We start from the raw sequence: 7,447 nt of genomic DNA, 5'->3' as shown, positions 1-7,447 counted from the left end.
CTCTGTGGCGTTGGTAGGGGAGGTTCTGGTGGTAGAATCTATTTGGGTAAAGGCTAAGCTGTTATAACAAAGAAACCCAATGGGACTGTCGTTTTTGGGCCAAGTTTATTTCCCCAGTAATGGTCCAGAGCAGTGGGATGGTCCTGCTGTGTGTGGCCACCTAGGGTCTCAGGTTTTTTCTATCTTGCTCTGCTAGATCAGTGTTATTATTTTTGTGGTTGAACCAAGATCATTGTCATGTACGACTCTCTCAGCTGGCAAGAAGGGAAAAGAGCCATGTCCAATACCTTAAGACCCATTCTTGGAAATGCCACATGTCAATTTTGTTTTTATTCCATTGAAAACCTTGGTCACGTGGCCATATCTGACTGCAAGAGAGACTCGGAAACGTAGCCTAGGTGGCTGCCATGCATGCAGCTATAATTCTTACTGTGCAAGATCTAAGGAAGAGGAAAGAATGGGTTTTGGTGGACAACTCTCAATCAGCATTGACTGTGCAGACAATGAAAAAATGCACCAGACCATGCAAATTAGTCCGGGGAAGGCAAGTGTTGATGAGGACATGAAGCAATAGAACCTCTACTTATGCTCTATTGTTAAGAGACCCAGGAGAGGATGAGTAGATCACTTAGGGAAATATTTTGGCATTATCTAAGAAATGTGATGATACCCACACCCTATGATGCAGTGAATGCATCTGTATGGAGGTGCCCTAGAAAAACTTGCCTGTGTGTGCACCAGGAGACAAGTACAAGAATATCCCAGCAAAACCTGCGAACACTGAAAGGTCCATCAGCAGTGGTAGACTCATATAGGGAAATACCACACAGCAATACAAATGGATGAGCTAAGGCTATGCGCATCAGTATGGATTAACTTCACAAACAATGTTGAGTGGGACAAGAAGAAAATATCCAGCACACTGTTTATGTAAAGTTGAAAAGCCAGCACAGGACAGCCCAGTCCTATATGGGAGGAGGGGGCCCTCACAGTGGGCAGCATGACTCAGCATTGGAGGTGAGAAGCAAGTCCATTTGGCATAATGGCCTGGCAAGGTGCAGAGCAGGGCTGAGGTGAGAGGGGGCATCTGTGTGAGGGGGGGTGTGGTGGGAGAATGTTACATATGGGGAATTGATCAAATGCATAAATATATTACGAACAATGGGAGCTAGGTTTCTCACTACTGAAGAAAAGATACACTGGAAAGGGTGAAAACTAGAATGAATTTTGTGGTGTTGGATTAGAATTGAATGCATCTGTGTAGACTTGTGGTCTTCAAAATATATAGACATATATAGAAATACATCTAGGTGTAAATTGGCGTGTGTACATACATCCACATATTCCCTAGCAATACTGCTGTGTTTCCCTAAATTGCTCTAACAAGTTACCACAAACTGGGTGGCACTATATAACAGAAACTCATTCTCACAGTACTACAGGCTGGGAGTCTGAAACCAAGGTCTTGGCAGGGCCATGATCTCTGAAGGCTCTTGGAGAGGATATTTCCTTGCCCTCTTCTAGCTTCCACCAGGGGTAACCAGCGATCCTTGGTGTTCCTTGGCTGATAGACACATCAATCCAATCTCTGCCTCTGTTGTCACATAGTGTTTTCTCTGGTCCCCTGTGCCTCTTTTAAAAAGTATATTTTATTGATTATGCTGTTACAACTGTCCCAATTTTTTCCCTTTGGCCCCCTCTGCCCGGTAACCCCCTTCCCTCCAGCAATCGCCCCCTCTCAACCTTAGTGCATGTCCATGGTCATGCATGTAAATACTTTGGCTTTCCTGTACTATTCTTAACTTCCCCCTGTCTATTTTGTACCAACTAATTATGCTTCCTGATCCCTGCACCATTTCCCCCTTCCTTCCCCTTCCCCCTCCCAGCTGTAACCCTCCATATGATCCCCATACTTATGATTCTGTTCCTGTTCTAGTTGTTTGCTTAGTTTCTTTTTGTTTTTGTTTTTATTTTTTAGATTCAGTTGTTGATAGTTGAAATTTATTGTCATTTTAATGTTCATAGTTTTGATCTTCTTTTTCTTAAATAAGTCCCTTTAATATTTCATATAATAATGGCTTGGTGATGATGAACTCCTTTAGCTTTACCTTGTCTGGGAAGCACTTCATCTGCCCTTCCATTCTAAATGATAGCTTTGCTGGATAAAGTAATCTTGGTTGTAGGTCCTAGCTTTTCATCACTTTGAATACTTCTTGCCAGTCCCTTCTTGCCTGCAAAGTTTCTGTTGAGAAATCAGCTGATAGTCATATAGGAACTCCTTTGTAGGTAACTCTCTTCTTTTCTCTTGCTGCTTTTAAGATTCTTTCTTTATCTTTAACCTTTGGTATTTATGATATGTCTTGGTGTGTGCCTCTTTGGGTCCAACTTGTTTGGTACTCTCTGTGCTTCCTGGGCTTGTATATCTATTTCCTTTGCCAAATTAGGGAAGTTTTCTTTCATTATTTTTTCAAATAATTTTTAAACTTCTTGTTCTTTCTCTTCTCCTTCTGGCACCACTATGATTAGAATGTTGGTATGTTTAAAGTTGTCTCAGAGGTCTCTAAGCTTCTCCTTGTTTTTTTCAATTCTTGTTTCTCTTTCTGTTCTGGGTGAATGTTTATTTCTTCCTTTTGTTCCAAATCATTGATTTGAATCCCAGTTTTCTTCCCATTGCTGTTGGTTCCCTGTATATTTTTCTTTATTTCACTTTGTATAACCTTCATGTCTTTATCTTGTGGCTGTACTCAATCATTTATCTGAGCATCCTGATAACCAGTGTTTTGAACTCTTCATCAGATATGTTGGCTGTCTGTTTTGTTTAGTTCTTTTTCTGGGGTTTTGTTCTGTTCTTTCATTTGGGCCATATTTCTTTGCCTCCTCAATTTGGCAGCCTCCCTGGGTTTGTTCCTGTGTATTGGATAGAACTGCTTTGACTCCGTGTTGTGTTAGTATGGCCTAATGTAGTAGGTGTCCTGTAGGGTCCAGTGGCACAGCCTCCCCTATCACCCAAGCTGGGTACTTGAGGTGCACCCTTTATGTGGGCTGAGTACACCCTCCTCTTGTAGTTGAGTCTTGGTTGCTGTTGGCAGGTCAATGGAAGAGATTTACCCAGGCCAGTCAGCTGCAAGGACTGGCTGTGCGTGCTGACCACCAACCTCCACCCTCTGTGGAGGATAAGCTGTGCAGGGGCGGGGTGGTGGTGCTCTGATGTGGTCTGTAACTGTCCACTAGGTGTGCAGGTCCTGGGGTTTCCCAGGTGGTGCAGGCCAAGGTCAGCCTCCCCACCTGTGTTTTGCCTGCTGCACCCTCTCTGAGCTATAAAAGCAATCTGAGATGGCTGCTACTTGGGCTGGGCTTGGAGATTCCCAGGTGAAGCCAAGCTGTGAACCTATGCTGGCTGCTGCTAGGGCCAGGCCTGGGGCTCACTGAGGCCAGCTGTTGCTTGTTTGATAGCATTTAGGAAGTTGTGAAGCCTGAACCAAGACCAGCCATTCATGTGGAAAAGCAGCTTGGATGGACCAGTAAGTTGGGTTGGACAGAGTCCCTGGGGTCTCAAAGGTGGGTCAAACAGTTTAAGCCAGGTTAATGGAGTCTCAGATATGGCACCAGCTTGCCAGCTTAGTCTGGATGGACGTGGTTTCTTAATTCTGTACTTGTCAGACTTCCATTCAACTCGATTTCTGATGGTTCTGAGTGATGGCTGTCCTTGTTCTTTAGCTGTACTTTTGATGTGGTACAAAGTGGTGAGCCGTGTCTGCCAGTGCTGCCATCTTGACTGGAAGTCAGAATTCCTTCTTGCTTGGAGAGGTTAGTCTCTCTGTTCAGGCCTTCAACTGATGAGATGAACCCATCCAAATTATGGAGAGCAATCTGCTTCAACTCAGAGTCTACTGATTTAAATGTTAATCAGCTGATAATGAAAAATCTCCCATAAGTTGTTGGGAGCTGCAGCATCCAAGATTCTGGGTCAGTTCCATTGTAAATCACCCTTGATTTTTTTAATGTGTATCTTTTATATAGCCCGCCGCTTGTAATTTATATATTGATACTCCAAAACTGCCTTTTTTAGCCTGGATTTGAACTTCTGTACATCAGCAAGTGAATCAGCATTTCAAGTTTTCTTATGGTGATCGTAGAGAGGTGTAATTTGTGTATACATTTGAATAATTTATTACTTTTTATTTTTAAAAAAAGAGTAGAAAACGGAAAAGCATACCTGCCAATTTTATCAAGAAAATAATCAAGACAAATCTGGAAAACATTAGTAGGGTCCAAAGGAACAAACCTATAGCTTCAAATGGGCTTCCATTGGGCTTAAGCTTAAGACTGGGTTTCTGGCTCTTAGGCTCAGGATTTAACTGCTTGTCTGTATGTCTGTTCCTCCACCTGAATCCTAAGCAGCTTTGAGAACAGGGCCTGCCTTCACATGGACTGGCAAAGAGTATTTGTCCAATTGATGTGTGCTGATTAGAGTTTAAAAATTTTATTTTCTCACATAAAGCTTACTCATTGTAGATTCAGAAAATAAACTTAAAAATGAGAATCACATTTTTTCTCATTTTTTAAAAATGTAATCTTTTTAAAATTTATTTATTTATTTTAGAGCGAGAGGAAGGGAAGGAGAATAAGAGGGAGAGAAACATCAATGTGTGGTTGCCTCTTGTACACCCCCAAACTTGGGACCTGGCCCACAACCCAGGCATGTGCCCTGATGGGGAATTGAACCAATGATGCTCTGATTTGCAGACTGGTGCTCAGTCCCTGAACCACACCAGCCAGGGCTTGTCTCATTTTTAATGCACATCCCAGAGGCTTCTTTGAAGCTGATTATTCTCCTTGGACTCTCTGTGTCCTATTCTGGGGCCCAGAATTCAGTGAGCTGTGCCTGCGGCCCTCTGGGCTGAGGGAAACTGGGGGGCTCCCAGGACCTTTGTTGCTCTATCATAGGCTGGGCCGCAGGGACGTCTTCGAGGCCTCTGCCCTGGGTTCCGGTCTCTGGAGACTTTCTCCACTTTAGGCTCAAACCCCCAAGCATCCCCAAACTTATCTGGGATTTCTGATTCTGTCCCCTCACCTTAGGGTTCAGCCTGGTGTTGGGGTGAGGTGAAGTGCATTCAGCACTGCTCACCTCCTCTTTCTCTCTCCTTACCCTTTTTCTGTCTTGGGAGTAAAGAATGTAACGACATCCCCTTTGCCAGAATCCTTCCTGTTTCCCATGGGGCCTCAACTTTGGACTTTGGTCATTTGAAAATCGGCAGAAGACTTTCTTTTTCATGTGAGTTCCGATAGTGCCACTCTTTCCCGGGCCTTGAATGCAGAATACTGGAAGAATAGATAAGAAAAGGGTTAAGATTTAACTGGGAAAACGGGGAAAAGGTGGATAATATTTCAAAATATTTTTTTTATGCAACTGAAGGGATCCAAATTATACCACAGTGGCATAAACATTATTTTGAGCTGCAGACATTTGAGAATCAGTAGATGCAGAAAGAACCTTCCCTTCACTGACTATAAACAGAAACTTATAGGAGTGAGACTGACATAATCCCCTTTTCAGAGCAGCCTCAGCCCTGGGAAGGAAGCCAAGAATGGAACTTCCATAAATCCCTCTTGAGGGGAGTTTCATGGCCTGAAGAAGATGAAGAAGACCACTGCACATATATAAACTATCACAAACTCTTACCTCCTGTTTTATTTCCATAAAAGCCCATTTGTCTTTCCTAAAGAAACCCATTTGTTCTTCCTGGAGAAGTCTTTTTATCCCCACTCCCTTCCCCCTACTAGGTTAGGTATATAAACCCCTATCTGTAGTTATTAAACACTGGCTGGTGTGGCTCAGTGGATTGAGCGCCAGCCTGTGAACCAAAGAGTTGCCAGTTCGATTCCCAGTCAGGGCACATGCCTGGGTTACGGGCCTGGTCCCCAGTTGGGGGTGCATGAGAGGCAACCTTCCCCTCTCTCTAAAAATAAATAAGACAAAATAAAATAAAAAAGTTATTGAAACCTGGCTGCTGTGGCTCAGTGGATTGAGCGTCAGCCTTCGAGCCAAGTGTTGCTGGTTCGATTCCCAGTCAGGGCACATGACTAGGTTGCACGTCAGGTCCCCAGTTGGGGGTGCAAGTGAGAGGCAAGCACACAGTGATATTTCTCTCCCTCTCTTTCTCCTTTCCCCTCTCTCTAAAAAAAATAAATAAGTAAACAAATAAATAATTAATTTAAAAAATAAGTTATTGAGCCAAGTAACTCTTTTTGAGCTCTTCCATACAAATGGGAGTAAACTTTGTCTTTACTAATCCATATTTTGTCAGTTTAATTCACAGGCCCCCAATACTGAATTTAAGAGGGTAGAGGAAAAGTCTTTTCTTTTAACAAAAGCAATAATTTTAGTATTTTCTTCAAGTTTGGGGTAGAATTTAGGGACTCCAGCTCCCCTGCAGGAATTCTAGCCTTAAACAGCCCACTGCAGTAGAGAGTTTTCTATCAAACCTAATGATAATGTGTGAACTTGTTTACTTGAAGCTGAGGAAGAGTCACAAAGGAGGCCGGAGGTGTCAGGGAGCATGGAGGTCAGCTGAGCCCAGGTCTCAGTTCTCATCCTAGAAAAAGAGGGTACTAGTGGGGAATGTTTGCATGCATGCCCTGTATTTCCAGGGCCAAAGAAAATGCTGTATTGTATCTCCTTTTCCATGTTTTCTTATATGTATCTACTTTTGTTTTCTACCCACGTGAGTGCACACTGTTTTTCACCTTTAACTTGTATTATTTATTAGTTAGATATAACTTTATATTGTGAATATAAACATTTTTTTCAAGTCATCAAGCATTCTTAGCTATCCAAAGATCGTAAGTTCTGATGGCTGCAGAATATTATGTCACACAGACGTGCCGTCATTATCTGTAATCAATCCCCTAGCTTGGGCAGTAAGTTTTCTCTAACGGTTTTGATATAATACATTATTTCTTGCATTGAACAGCTCCGTACAGAAATCTTTGTGCTAAGATCCCATGTTATATCCTTAGGGTGATTTCCTAGAAGCAGAACTAAAGTATAACTTACATAAAGTACATAAATCTTAAGGTTGATGGAATTTTACATACTTGAACACTCAAGTAGACACTATCCAGACCAAAACAGAACCTTTCCGTTTCTATCACCCAGAAAGTCTCTTCATGCCCCCTCCTGGTCAATGCTGACCCACTCCCCAGCGATAAGCCACTATTACCATCACTAATGAATGCTTTTGCCTGTTCTTGAACTTCAAAAAAAATAGAATCATCAACATAGACTCTTAGGTGTCTGGCTTTTTTGTACCAACATGATGTCTGAGAGGTTCATCTATGCTGTTACACGTATCAGTAATTTACTCTTTTTCTGCAGTACAGTATTCTGTTTGAATATATCAAATTTATCCATTCTCCTTTAATAGAAATTTAGGTTGTTTACAGT

Source organism: Furipterus horrens, unplaced genomic scaffold (genome assembly GCF_987537825.1).
Source record: "Furipterus horrens unplaced genomic scaffold, mFurHor1.1.pri manual_scaffold_11, whole genome shotgun sequence".
Taxonomy (NCBI): Eukaryota; Metazoa; Chordata; class Mammalia; order Chiroptera; family Furipteridae; genus Furipterus; species Furipterus horrens.
This window is presented reverse-complemented; position numbering follows the sequence as displayed.